The following is a 13,402-nucleotide window of genomic DNA, read 5'->3' on the forward strand; positions in this document are numbered from 1 at the left end:
TTTAAAGGCGGGGTCTCTAACCTTGGGTACAGCCTGGCCTCCACAGTGTTGCACTGTTCCCAAGATGACAGGGGCTCCAGAACAGATGGGCCAGGCCGAAGCCTGCAGGATCGGGATCGGGCTCATGGGGCCGCCTTGGACACCAGAGAAGGAAAGGCCCAGGGCCGTTTCTGAGCCTTGATGGGTTCAGAATGAATTTAAAGTGGTTAATCAATAAAAACAAGATAGGTGGGAATGTGGGAACGTGTTGTTCTCTGGGGCTAACAATGGGAACGGCAAGGCCGATTGCTGTGAATTCTAAACAATCAGACACTGTAAACTCTCTCACCCAGACCCCCACAGCTTATGCCACTGGCTTGATATCATTATTTACTAATGATCACAGTGATACTAACACTATACCACAAGTGGGCAATGCATCTCCTAAGTGCTCAATAAATACTTGTTCATTAGTTGGCTCAACAGATATTGTTGGGTACCTGTGACAAAAAAGGTGCTGGGTCCTGATACAAAGATGAATGGGTTTCTGCCAGAACCTTCCGAGAGATTATAGTTTTGAAAGTGTTATGCTGATGATGAACGCATGACCCAAAATGCTTTTTTCTTTCATTTCTTTATTTCTTATGCTAAGCATTACGAATTTGATCTTTGGAAAAAGCCAGTAGAGAACTCAGAGGAAGTCATGGAAACTTATATTTTGTTTTTTGTTTTTTTTTAACATGTCCCGATATTAAGAAAACCATACTGTTTCTCCAAGTGACTCTATTGATTATACTGTACGTGGACATAAGATGTTGAAAACCCAATCTAGCACATGCTCCAGATGCCAAAAAAAGTCAGTTTTCATTCAGAAGAGCACTTTGCATGACATTTCTTTTAAAAGTTACCCTAAGGAAAAAGAATATGTATGACTACAGATTACAGGAAAGCAGCTCCCACTTAGCTTTTAAGTTATGCAACTTCCTCACTGATGACTGAGAGAAAAATCAAGAGGCAGCAAATAATAAAGGGTAAGGCAGGAAGTGTGTGGTGACACGAGTCCCAGGAGGGCTCCCCAGGCTGGTGCCATGAAGGAAACAAATCTGTAAGGCAGTTAAAGTTTTCCTGCTTCTCACATAATCCCAAGCAGAACACAAGGCCGTGGTTTAAATGTGTAGGTTTCAAGGAGTACAGAGAAATCGAGAATTAAGCAAGTGAAATCGCTACCTTGCAGAACGAGTGAGACTCGCTCATCTGTCTCCAGACAGTGCTTTTCAGCACAAGTGCAGCTGGGAATTTGGAGTCTCTACCAGCTCTCCAGCGTGATTCTTCAGTCAGTTCACATAGGGCCTGATAAGAGATACTGGAGGGAGTGTGGATTCAAGAAAGATAACGTGATGAGGCTGATGATGATGATGATGGTGATGGTAATTACCCACCACCATTCAGTGTTTGCCAAGAGTTACCCATTATCTCATTTAATACAACAATACTAGGAGGTATTATTAACCCCGTTTTCTTGAGGGATAAAAATAATTAACTGAGGCTTAGCGGATGTGTCTGTGAGACGTTACAAAGGCGAGAAGAGGCAGAACAGCATTTGAGACCAGCACGGAGACTCCGGGACTCATGCTGTAAATCACATTGCTTTGCTACCGCTATCTACATTTTTTTCCTCGGGGGATTTGTAAATGAAAGTTTGGTTGAAATCTTAAGCAGGACATGTGAAACGCCAAATGAGTGGAATAAATGATAAATGCTAGAGAGGTGGGTGGTGGAGGACTCATGTCTGAGGTTGGGTGAGAAGTCCTCTCAAACAAGGTAGAATTTACGTCTGGTTTCCGAAGAACCGGAAGTGCTTGGATTGAGAACTGAGGGTTACTTAGGAGCTGTTTGTAAGAAGTCCTCATCTTGCCTGGCGCTAATGAACACTAAAGATATCAACAGAAGTAAATACATTGAGTGCCCACTATGTGAAGGGCATTATTTTTGTTGCTTTAAAGCTTTTAAACGTTCTTTAAAGGAGGGACTGGTTAATCTCCAGTGTCTAGATCCATGAGACCCCAAACCAGATGGCTCCATGGAGCCTCTGGGAATGGCCTGTGGAACAATCTCCACTTTTGCACATACCCATGAAAAGAATGGTCCCTTGGGGATTTTGCAGACCTGCAATCTGGAGATAATGTAATGCTGATCATAATTCAACTGCCCCCAGATACGGAATTGCCAGATTTAGCAAATACAAATACAGGAGGCCCAGTTAAATTTGAATTTCAGACAAACAACAAGTAATCTTTTAGTACAAGTATGTCCCAAGGTTTGAAGGGGATACACTTATACTAAAAAAAGGTGTTTGTTGTTTATCAAAATTCAAATTTCATCAGGCCTCTATATTTTTCTGAAAACTGTATTCCGATAGAAACTGGGGGAAAAATTCTGAGATCTGAATTTATTTGGCATATGAAAATACTACTCTGACTGAAAACATCAAATCAGCTTTAAAAAAAAAAAAGGAAAGAAAAGAAAAAAGAACAAGCATCATAGGGCTACACACCCCCATGAGATGTGTTCCCTATTAACATGAAACCAATGGAGCAGAAAAAGAGTTGCATCACAAGACAATCTTGTGGAACCGACATAGAATCTGTTTTTATACCTGGCATATTCATTCAAGAAATCCTGCCCTTAAAATAATGGTCAGGGTTGACCCAAGTAACTCGTTTACTCTGCATCAAGATAAAAATACATTTCAGGACAAAAAAGGACATGCTGAAAACTGGATTTCCAAGTAATGCCCCCATTAAAGATGACAATTGAGTGGGGTTCGCTGAGGAGGCATATGCCTTCAGATTAAATTTTAAGAACGACGATCGTTTTTAAAGTTGGAGTCAAATATCAGTCTTTAAACCAAGTTAAAGTCAATGCTGCAGCTGCCTTCTGTCACTGACACTGCTGTGGAAACATGCAGAAGGCAGACTGAAACATTTTTTTTTCTAGTGCAATTTCCAAAACAATCCAAAATTAATACAAACACACCAAATGCAGAAAGCAAATATATTTACCTATTTAACATCTATCTCGTGTGTAATTATTAAGTAAGATAAACTATTCTAAAGAGAAATAATGCACTTTGAGAGACTGGAAAGCATGAAAGGTAAAATGAAGTCTTGGAGAGGGAGAGACTTTAAATCACATTTAGACATAAATCCTTTCAGGTCACAATCCCATAGAGTACCAGCATCTGCTAAACCTAGATAGTTTATAATCGCTAAAATTGTTTTAATCTTCCTATGGAAGGCTTACCAAGGAAGTACTGAATTACACTGGGTTAATACCTCTAAGAATGAGCAGTCAAGAAATCGATGCATAAATTAATGCAGTGGCTACATAGTTAAGTCTCATGTTTGTAACGTATCTGAAGCAGGCAGAGGTTATCAAAAGATATAGCACTCCATTAGGGTGACATGTTCTCAGCGCTGTAATCACCTGGAAAGTTGCCAGCCATTATTCACCCTCGTCCACTCCTGCTATCGTCTCTGACCTGTCATATTCTTACCTTCAAGAAGAGAGGACGTAAAGGTTGGGTCTGTAAAATTGGAAGGGAACCATGGAAGCAGAAGCCCAGATATCCCAGTGAGGGGAGATGCTGGAATACGTTGTCAGTGGATGGTGTTCTTTGGATCAAAGCATCAGCTTTAAATATGGCATCTCACAGAGCCTAACTACTAACTGTGCCCTGAGTGGGAACAGTGCAGGGCAGCACTTAGCGCTGTGTGACCTGTACCGTCAGCACCCTGGCATAACATCGTCATGACGTACGATGGCTTAGTCTTTAGGTGGACAGTGCACTTGTGTTTGTAGAATACTGTAGTATGTGCAGAGAATGAACATTCTCACTCTACTGGCTTTCCTGGGACCAAGGGAAGTATTTCAATGACATAGAGGTACAGACTGACAAATTGTAAAATAGCTAAGTGAATTCTCATATTTTAAGAGGAAGAGCAATATAACGTAATAAGCAATGAGTAAAGTGACTATGTTGGGTGCATTCATGCATCTGTTTAAACAGGGTACTAGTCGGGCTCTTCATTCCACACCCCCACCAGCTTGCTCTCACATTCTCTGGTCTCCAGGCATACCTGCAATTCCCTGCACACTTCACTACGTGGCCCCCTGTATGCCTGTTCACGTTTGCATATCTTCCTGTCCCTGCTGGGATTCCCCTCTGCCCTTTTGTCTCCCTGCTGAATGTCGGCTTATTCTTCAAAACTTAATTCAAAAATCACCTTCTGACCTCTGCTCCCCAGGATCGCCTAGACTTGAGTGCCCCTCCACTGTGTCGCTTTAGCCTTTAGCCTTGTATTCATACTCTGCAGGAGAAAGCACAGAACACTGGATTCCGGTGAGTTGTTTCTCTGCTTTCCTATCTCAGTGAGACCAAGAACTGTGTCTTTTTCCGCTTTTTATTCTCATAATGGAATATGATACAAGGCACACATGGATGATCGATAAACATTTGTTCAGCAAATGGGTAACTGGAATGTGCCGTTGGCCTGGACACTGTGGGGGTGGGGGAAGAGTTGAGACAAATACAGTGCCAGAGACATAGCCACGCACGGCATCTAAATTACAAAGCTCTGAACTTAATGCACCAGCAATAAACACCCTAATAGTTGAGAGCAGCGAGAGTCAAATTTGGCAGGAAGGTTTCGTGGAGAAGGTAAAATTTGCGGTGGGCTTTGACAGAGGCATTTAGATGGAATAAGGCAGTGGCCCCCTCTTCCTGGTAGGTCCACTGGGGACTTAGACCTTAGGACAGAGAAGTCGAGACAGACGACAAAGAGAAGGCCAAGAATGAGTGAAGGCTTCATGTTGAAAAGTAGGTTAAATTCTTCCCATTCTTCATTCTAGGCAACGGCAGGCTCTTCTTCCAGTATCTAGTTTTACACCTTCTTCCTCTGCCCTAGGAGGCATGCCTAAAAGGAATTCACAGACATTGTCTGTGGTGTTCTTGGGGACTGGATACACACGGATCTGCAAAGATGATGCTAAATATTTTTTTTTTTTTTTAGCAAATTGAGTATGTAACTCTGCCTCACTATATGCAGTACTTGTGTTAGCCTTGAACTTTCCTGTTCTTCTTTTATAATTTTATGAAATATTTCCCCGAGTCCCTTTTGTCCTAAAGCTCAAAGCTAGAAAGCATCCTCATTGCCTTCGTGTGTTCTGAAACCCATGGCTTTTCAGTTTCTGGATTTGGAAGTTCCATTTGATTATGGAGGATAGAAGGTTCAAGGGTGAAAAGCAATGGGCTGAGTGGAGGGAGCAGCAGGCAGGAGCCGAGGCAGCCCAGGGCTGATGGTGCAGCTGGGCCATGTTCGGCAGCAGGTGTGGAGGCGGAAGTGTGGGGGGTGGGGAGCCGGGCATGTCCAGGTGGCAGCAAGGTTCAGTGGGCCAGTCAGTGAACTGCTCACTGAGACAGTCTGCTTCCACCTTTCTGCACCACAACGAAAAGGCCACTGACCATTTCCTCCCTCAGATTTCCTCATCTCCGAAGACAGAATAACAATGTGTATTCACCAGAGGAATCACTGACCAGTGGCTCATTTAGGAACAGCTAATAGAGGTGGTAGTAAATACCTTTGAAAACAAGAAACAAAGCACACAAGTAAAAACAACAGGAAGTGGAAGAGAGAGCACTCTGTGACCCGAAATGTTCTGTGTCATATGCTGCTATCATGAGGCTGTAAGGCTTCAGGAAGACGTGTTGCTTAGGAGGACGGGAATGCTGAGGACCCGAGAACTGTGAACCCAGTATCCTGTTCCAGCATCTTAAGGAGCCCGTGCCCCTCCTAGAGCATTTATTTCTGCACTTGAATTGCCCCATCCTCAGCCCATCCCCTTTTCAACTTTGTACAGACATAAGTGGCGAATCATTTTGCTACACAAATGACTCATGATTTCATGAGCTACAAGCAGCAGGTCCTGGGGCAGCTTTTCTTAGCTCCTAGGACAGAAAAGAGGCACATGGAGGCATGTCTCTTATAGGCTAGGTCTTTCTGATTTGTGAAGCAAAGGCAATGAGGGAACGGCGAGACCCAAGCTCAATTATCCAAGATTCTCTAGAGAAGGAAACCCGTACCCGACTTCCAAAGGCACACAATTCTTTCAAAATCTTCAGCCTCTACTTCTAAACTGGACCTGAGTTCAAAATCTCAGTTATCCTGAAAGGTTAAAGCATATTTATTTGGGTCATTTCTGTGCACATGGATGCAATTAACCTAAAGAGCTGGGATGCCCGGGTGGCTCGGTCAATTAAGCGTCTGATTTTGGCTCAGGTCATGATCTCACCATTCGTGAGTTCGAGCCCTGTGTTGGGCTCTGTGCTGACAGCTCGAAGCCTGGAGCCTACTTTGGATTCTATGTCTCCCTCCCTCTCTGCCCCTCCCCTGCTTGAGCTCTGTCTCTGTGTGTGTCTCTCTCTCTCAAACATAAATAAACATTTAAAAATTAAAAAAAAAAAGAATTTAAGGAGGAAAAGGCAACTTTCTGTAGTTTTTAGCATGCATCAGCTATTTGACAGCTACTAAAATATAGCCGCCTTTAGAGGGTAGCGTGGGTAGCCAACCACTGCTATTCAAGACAGAAATTTCGGCCAAGGATCTAGAAGCAAGTGTACAGTGTGTTCCCCATGACTGTGAGCATTTCTCATCTGGAAGATAGCTGCATCAACAATTCCTGGAGTTTTCTTGGTTATTTAAACCTTCTGCCTTGGAACTGGGTTCATGGCTTACCAACATTCACAACTGCGTCCTATTTTGGTGTATGCTTTCACAGAAAGAATAGGAACCCATAGAGGAAAATGAGAGCTAATGTTTCCAGAGGGTGTAACATCCCTTATCACATTTAATCCTCCTAAGAACCCAAAAAGTTAGTGCTCTTTTTTCCTTTTCACAGACTTTTTCAAAACTGAAGCTCAGAAAAGTTCGGTAGCTTGTCTAGGATCTAGACACCTAGAAATGGGGGTGCTGGAATTAAAACCCATAATTTCTGGACTCGGAAACCTGGGTTTCATCCACAACATCAGTTTACCAGAATAACTTGGGCATGGCCTTAAAAGACCTAGGCAGGAAATGCGCCTTAAAACGTATTCATTTTTTATTATTCAGTTATTAGTCTGCTTATGTACTATGCTACAGAGAAATTCTGAGCATCAATAGTAAATCAAATGAAGGAGAAATACCTTCACTGTGTATACACATATATATACACACTCTATACGTATGTATATATTTTTTAAATTGTCTCTTTGTTTCAAGGCTAGGAATGAAAATAATTAGAATTTGCTGTTGGGCGTTTGTGTCCACTTTAACCTGATCTATTTTGTCTAATGTTTCTTTGCAAAGCTCTCGAGTGCATTGTTCGCCTATCTGATCCTGTCGTCTAGAGACCGCAAAGTATTTCACATCTTACCCGGGGAACCGATCACTTTTAAGGAAGGGAGAGCATTCTTTACTGACATTTCCTAATTTAAATCCATTGAATGTTGTTTCAACTGCCATTTTAAGGGCAAAGAAAAAGCAATGCATCTGTAAAGAGCTCTGTCACTTTTCTCCATGTGATGACTAATAGTGGGGAACTTAAAACCTTATCCTTGGTATCTTTTGGAGTCCAGACAATTCAACTCTCTCTTGGGATGAGTAAATATCAGCCTGTTCCCAGGAAGATTAACTAGTAAGATGATGGAGGAAAAGCTGCTTCTTTTTAGAGAGCTATACTTAAACTGCCATCTATACTTCTTAAGACAGAATCTCAGATGATTCATTTCCATGGTGCTGTAATTTCTAGAAAGGAAAGATATTTTATACAGTTTTAAGAGTAACAGTAGTTTCTTTCCAAGATGTTAATTTTGGTCTCAAAGTTAAAGTTTGTTAATGTAATATATTCAATGACCTTTAAAAGGCCTTAAAGGGGAGAAGAATTAGTAGACTTTTGTTTTAGGACACCCCATTTCTGGCACGTACTTACTTGTAGGCAGATCCTCAATTACTTTGCCTGTTGTGGAGATGGTAACTCCTAAGCAGCTTTCTTCATAGCTTCACATATAAAGGGGGAAAAATGAAGAATATTTAAGTCCTTTGAAAGTTCTGAGAGTCCCAGTGGGAAACAGAGTGTGAGTTTGATGGATAGAAAAGCCCAAATTTGAAATTTAGCCTGGCCACTTACCACCTGTCTGGACAAATCTCCTAAATACTCGATATCTTGGCTACCTCATCTGTCAAATGGGCACAAATTAGTTTCCACCACCTAGGATGGTTGTGAGGACCAAAGGGACCACTCCCTCTAATTATAACATAAAGAAACTGAGGCACCCCCGCTGGCAGTGACTTACCCAAGCTCATCCATCAACAAAGACTTACTGAGGTATACCAGCGTGCTTGCAGGGGGTTCCAGAGCTACTGTTTAAATTACCACACTGCCTCAATTCTTAGGGACACTTTCTCAAAATTGAGAGCTCTTTTTGCTCCTTTATTTCAGCAGGCATGGTCATATTGCTGACTCTTTCTTGTTTATGGGCTGATGACTCATTTATGAGTTATCTAAGCCCCTTGTTCCTTCTCTCTTCCCCTCTTCTGCCATCTCTATCATGGGAACGTTCTCATTCTGCTAGCACTTCTGGAGATTGTGAAAGAGCAGTGAACGACAGTGAGTTAACTCCTTGGTAGTAGCCTTGTCTCTCAAGACAACAGCAGGCTCTGCTTCCTGGGAAGTCTTCTGGCTCCTTCCAGATCGCCACTTCTGGCTCCTTCCAGATCATTCAGTTCTGCTTGCTCCTTCTTTGCTGGATTCTCTTCTCCCACTAAATCCTTAAATGTTAGTGTTCCTTGGGGATCTGCCCTTGGTCTTCTCTCTTTCTTCTTCTTGCTTTCCCTATGAGTGATCAGATACAAGCTCGTGTCCTCGGTTACATCTATCTGATATTGACTTCTAAATCCATGTTCTTTCCCATCAGCACTCTCTTTTAGCTGCCATATCCAGGCAACCCTTGAACGTCTCTGAACATCCTTGCTACTCCCCCCTGTTCTATCTGTCTCTGTCTGTCTGTCTCTCTCACACACACGCGCGCACACACACACACACTATTTTCCTCTGTCTGTTGGATGTTATTCTCAACCCCTAGCACATGCTCCATATCCATCTAGCGTCCAAGTCATCTTTGTTTTATCTTGGGATTTGTCTTGAGTCTGGATCCCTTTCTCATCTCTAATGCAGATGTCTTAGTTCAGCCCTCATCTTTTTTCTTCCTGTGTCATCATGATACCCTTCTAAGTTCCTCTGTGGCCTCATTCTCTCTGTTCTACCTAATTTGCATTCTGTATTCTGCAAAAGATAATTTCAAAACCAAAATTTATCTTTGTTGATCTTCTGTTAGACATATTTTGCTAGATCTTCATTGCCTACAGAAGATATAGATAGATAGATAGATAGATAGATAGATAGATAGATAGAGTTTCCTGGATTAGAACTCCAACCTCTTTCCATCCTCTCCATGAGGTACCCTGGAGGCCACTGTGTTCCATTCACAATAATTAACTTGCCCTATTTCCCCGTGCGTTTGCCCTATAAGAGCTATGTGATTTCCATCTCAAAGCCCCTGCTGTACCTCTCCTTTTCCCCTTTCTTAGGACTTGCCCTTAAGTCCTGGAAAGTTAGGACTAAATTCAGAGAACAAACTAGGGGTTGCAAGATGGGAAGTGGGTGCGGTGATAAGCTAAATGGGTGATGGGCATGAAGGAGGGCACTTATTGGGTGAGCACTGGGTGTTATATGTAAGTGATGAGTCAGTGGGTTCTACTTCTGGAAGCAATACTACACTGTATGTCAACTAACTTGAATTTTAATTAACTAATTAATTAATTAAAAAGTAAAAAGTAAATTAAAAAAAGAAAGACAGTCTTTTTAGATTTCTAATCCCTCTTCTCTGCATTCACAGCCCTTTATTGATAACTTTATATTATCAAATCTTTTTCTCTGTCGCTCCCCAACAAGACTTGGAGCTCGTCAGATTGGATCACAATGTTTCAAAGACCCCAACACATTGGATGATCCTTTATGCACAGAAGGACTTTAGTATTTGTTGAATGAATGCACTTGTGACTATTATTAAGACCGGAGGAGTATTATTTATTATTCTATTTTCACAGTGAAATATTTAACTATTGATAATCATTACTAAATAACTCACTTAGCACCCCACAAACTAATTAACAAAAAGAGCCTTTGTAAATGGTCTTGGTATCACATCAAGATGTTAACAGTTTAGAATTAGGATTTCCTAAATATTTGGGGACCAGTATGACTTTGAGCCACTTTCAGGCCTCCCTAAAATTTATTTGACTTTAATTCACTTAAATTGTCTTAAAAAGGAATCATTATACATAAGCTAATCTGACAAATTTCTATCTACAAAGATAGATGAGGATTATAAAGCTAGATATATTCCAGTCAATAGATAGAATGAAGTCAGCATCATGGGCAGTTTGAGGAAGTAGGGCATATACGATGCTTTAGAAAAGGCAGAGACAAAAGAATTTCTAAACTCAATTAAACCAATTGTATTTACATATGCTATAGTGTAAAACAATATCAGAAGTTGATCGATACATCCATGTGTTGGTGTTATAAAAGTATCATAGTATGTATTTAATTGTCTAACATGATGCCCAGAGATAAGAAAACAATAACAATTATACAGGCCTACCTTGTTTGATCGTGCTTCACCTGGAATGCATGTCTTTGCAAATTGAAGGTTTGTGGCAACCCTGCTTGGAGCAAGTCTGTTGGTGGCACTTTTCCAACAGCATTTGCTAACTTCATGCCCCTGTGTCAGGTTTTGTTAATTCTCACAAGATTTCAAACTTTTTCATTATTATTATATTTGTTATGGTGATCTGGGGCCAGTGACTACAACTGCCTGAAAGCTCAGGTGATGATTAGCATTTTTAAACAATAAATTATTTTTAAGTTAAAGTATGTACATTTTTTTTAGACACAGTGGTATTGCACACTTAGTAGACTACAGTACAGTATAAAGATAACTTTTATACGCACTGGGAAACTAAAAATTTCATTTGACTTGCTTGATTGTGATGCTCATTTTATTGCAGTGGTAAGGAACCAAACCTGCAATATCTCCAAGGTATGCCTGTACTAACATTATCGGGCGCTTCTTGTATGCTGTGCTAAGTACTTCACACACACCACTTAGTCCTCCTGATATCTCTTTGATGCAGTTCCTATTATCACTCTTGTTTAAATATGAGTAAAATGAGCCTTAGAAAGGTTGAGCAACGTGTAGGAGGGCAAAACAAACAATAGCCCTGGTCGTCTGGTTAAATGGATAAATGCCTTTTAATTGTCTTGATGTTATACTAATTAGTAGGTAATTTGATAAATCATTTGATAAATTTGTATAAACTGTGTTTTGACACATCTAAAATACTAAGGTATCATTATCATTATTGAGAAGAACGGAGAAAATTCATTGAGAATCATCCAAGTGAGGTACAGTTAACAGTTAGTTAGGTATAGTTAACCATGGGTGTCTAATTGCATCCTTTTACTTTGCTTTGAAGTCTGCTTTTCTATCAAAATCTTGAACATGTACAATAAAATGGACCTAGACCTCTTTCTTGGACAGAAATGTAAGAAAAGCTATTTCTTTAAAATTGGACAATTACCAGGAATGACCACTAATATATTTTTAAAGCATAGTGTGAGATTTTGAGGTCTGTCACTTGATGTGGGAAATTGTTTCTTGCTGGAGGGTAACGAAAAAAAAATAATAATTGATAGTGAGTTCTGTGGGCAGTGTTCAAGCATAAATGTACTCAAAATAATTACAATTAAAAGAGCCTGCAGATTTTATAATGCCTTTCCCCAGGCTAATTATCTTCAGAATATCTGCCCATCATGGTATATTACAGGCTGCCAATAAAGAATGCCAATTTTTTCTTGACATTTGACACCCAGTGTTCAATTTATGAATAGTAGGTAAAGATGGAGCTGCCTTAATTATAAGATTTGTGGGACATGGAAAAAAAATTCCCTTGTCCCAAAAAACTTTGACCCTGACAACAACAACAACAACAAAGCGGTAGGTTTTAAAGAACTTCAGGTCTTTGGTTGCTCACTATTAACAAGCAAGTATCTTTGGGAGAGGTGACCACTTTTGTCTTTACCACACCCCTAAGTAATCAAATGGGCAGCTATCAAAATGCAGATTCCCAGGCATACTCACAAAGATTCTGATTTGATGGGTCTGGGATGAGACCCAGGAATCTGCATTTTTGACAAGCACTTTGATAATTCTAATTTAGATGGTCTTCTGGACCATCTTTGAAAAACAACCTTGACTTAATGGATAATTGACACGCTAGTTGTCAACAAACTGGTGATACAGAGGCAACAATGAAAAAGACAACAGGAAAAGTTACCAGACTCAAACTTCATCATTTAAAATATCATCTTGACCGAGGCCTGCCTTGATTCTCAGGTTTATCTACACTTTGTTACTTCCAGTATCAACTAGTGAAATACACAAAACACAAACTCCTTAACTGACTGCAAAAACTCAAGAGAAGGGGGAAAAATGACTTTTGTTTGTTTCCAAATGGCTCTTTTTAATAGCCCCAGACATCAGTGCTGAAATGCTAAAATTTTAGAGCAGAATGTACAAAACGTTCTTGAATTATATTTCATTCTTGGGTGCCAGGCACACTGAGTTTGTATCCCAAAACACTGACATAATAAAAAGCAGGTGCTCTGTCAAGTTTGTTTCATAATTGGGAAACTAAGAGTTGATGTATTTTGCAAAAGATGTTGACAAAATAATCCCAGGGAATGCATCCAGGGCCCTTACTATACATCGAATGAGATGCACATTGGAGTAGGGAAGTCTAATATAGTAGACAACACATTAGGCTAATAATACTTGTTATGATTTTTGGGAAATAAATCTTTTTTTTTTAATCACCTCAGTAAAAATGTGGCCAGTTGTTAAGAGGAGCTTGCTTGTTCCATAAGATGGAGACTTTGAGTTTGGAAGCTCAGAAAAAACCTTGCAAGTGTGCTAATATGGAGAAAACAGGAAGACAACTTCCTCTCTGAGCATACACCATTTCCTGGGGAGGAAGTGGGGCTTTAAAAAAAAAAAATGTTCTTTGTTGCCTCTGTAACAGAGAGGCATCTATTTAGTGATGACTATATATGCTTATACAACCATGACATCAACTTTAAAAAAATAAGAAAATCCTGAAAGTAACTTCTCTATTCGATACTGGTAAGGTTCAAAGTCCTTGGATCAGTTGGTGTGGAATTTGTTGTATTTTACGGTCATTAATTTATTTACAACCAAGCACAT

The 13,402-nt window shown here is 40.4% G+C and overlaps 1 protein-coding gene and 1 long non-coding RNA gene across 2 annotated transcripts in view; one reads left to right on the forward strand and one right to left on the reverse strand.

Annotated features, from left to right (window-relative positions):
• The window catches only part of MAML2 (mastermind like transcriptional coactivator 2), a 346,878-nt gene that overhangs the window by 117,077 nt on the left and 216,399 nt on the right, over window positions 1-13,402 (forward strand). The gene's annotated exons all lie outside the window — the stretch shown is intronic.
• Window positions 2,735-8,760, reverse strand: LOC122199946. Its single transcript, XR_006193670.1, has 3 exons — window positions 8,372-8,760; window positions 8,008-8,075; window positions 2,735-4,955 (listed from the first exon to the last, which is right to left on the reverse strand). It is a non-coding gene; the product is annotated as an uncharacterized LOC122199946 (long non-coding RNA).

The sequence above is a fragment of the Panthera leo genome, chromosome D1 (genome assembly GCF_018350215.1).
Source record: "Panthera leo isolate Ple1 chromosome D1, P.leo_Ple1_pat1.1, whole genome shotgun sequence".
Lineage (NCBI taxonomy): Eukaryota > Metazoa > Chordata > Mammalia > Carnivora > Felidae > Panthera > Panthera leo.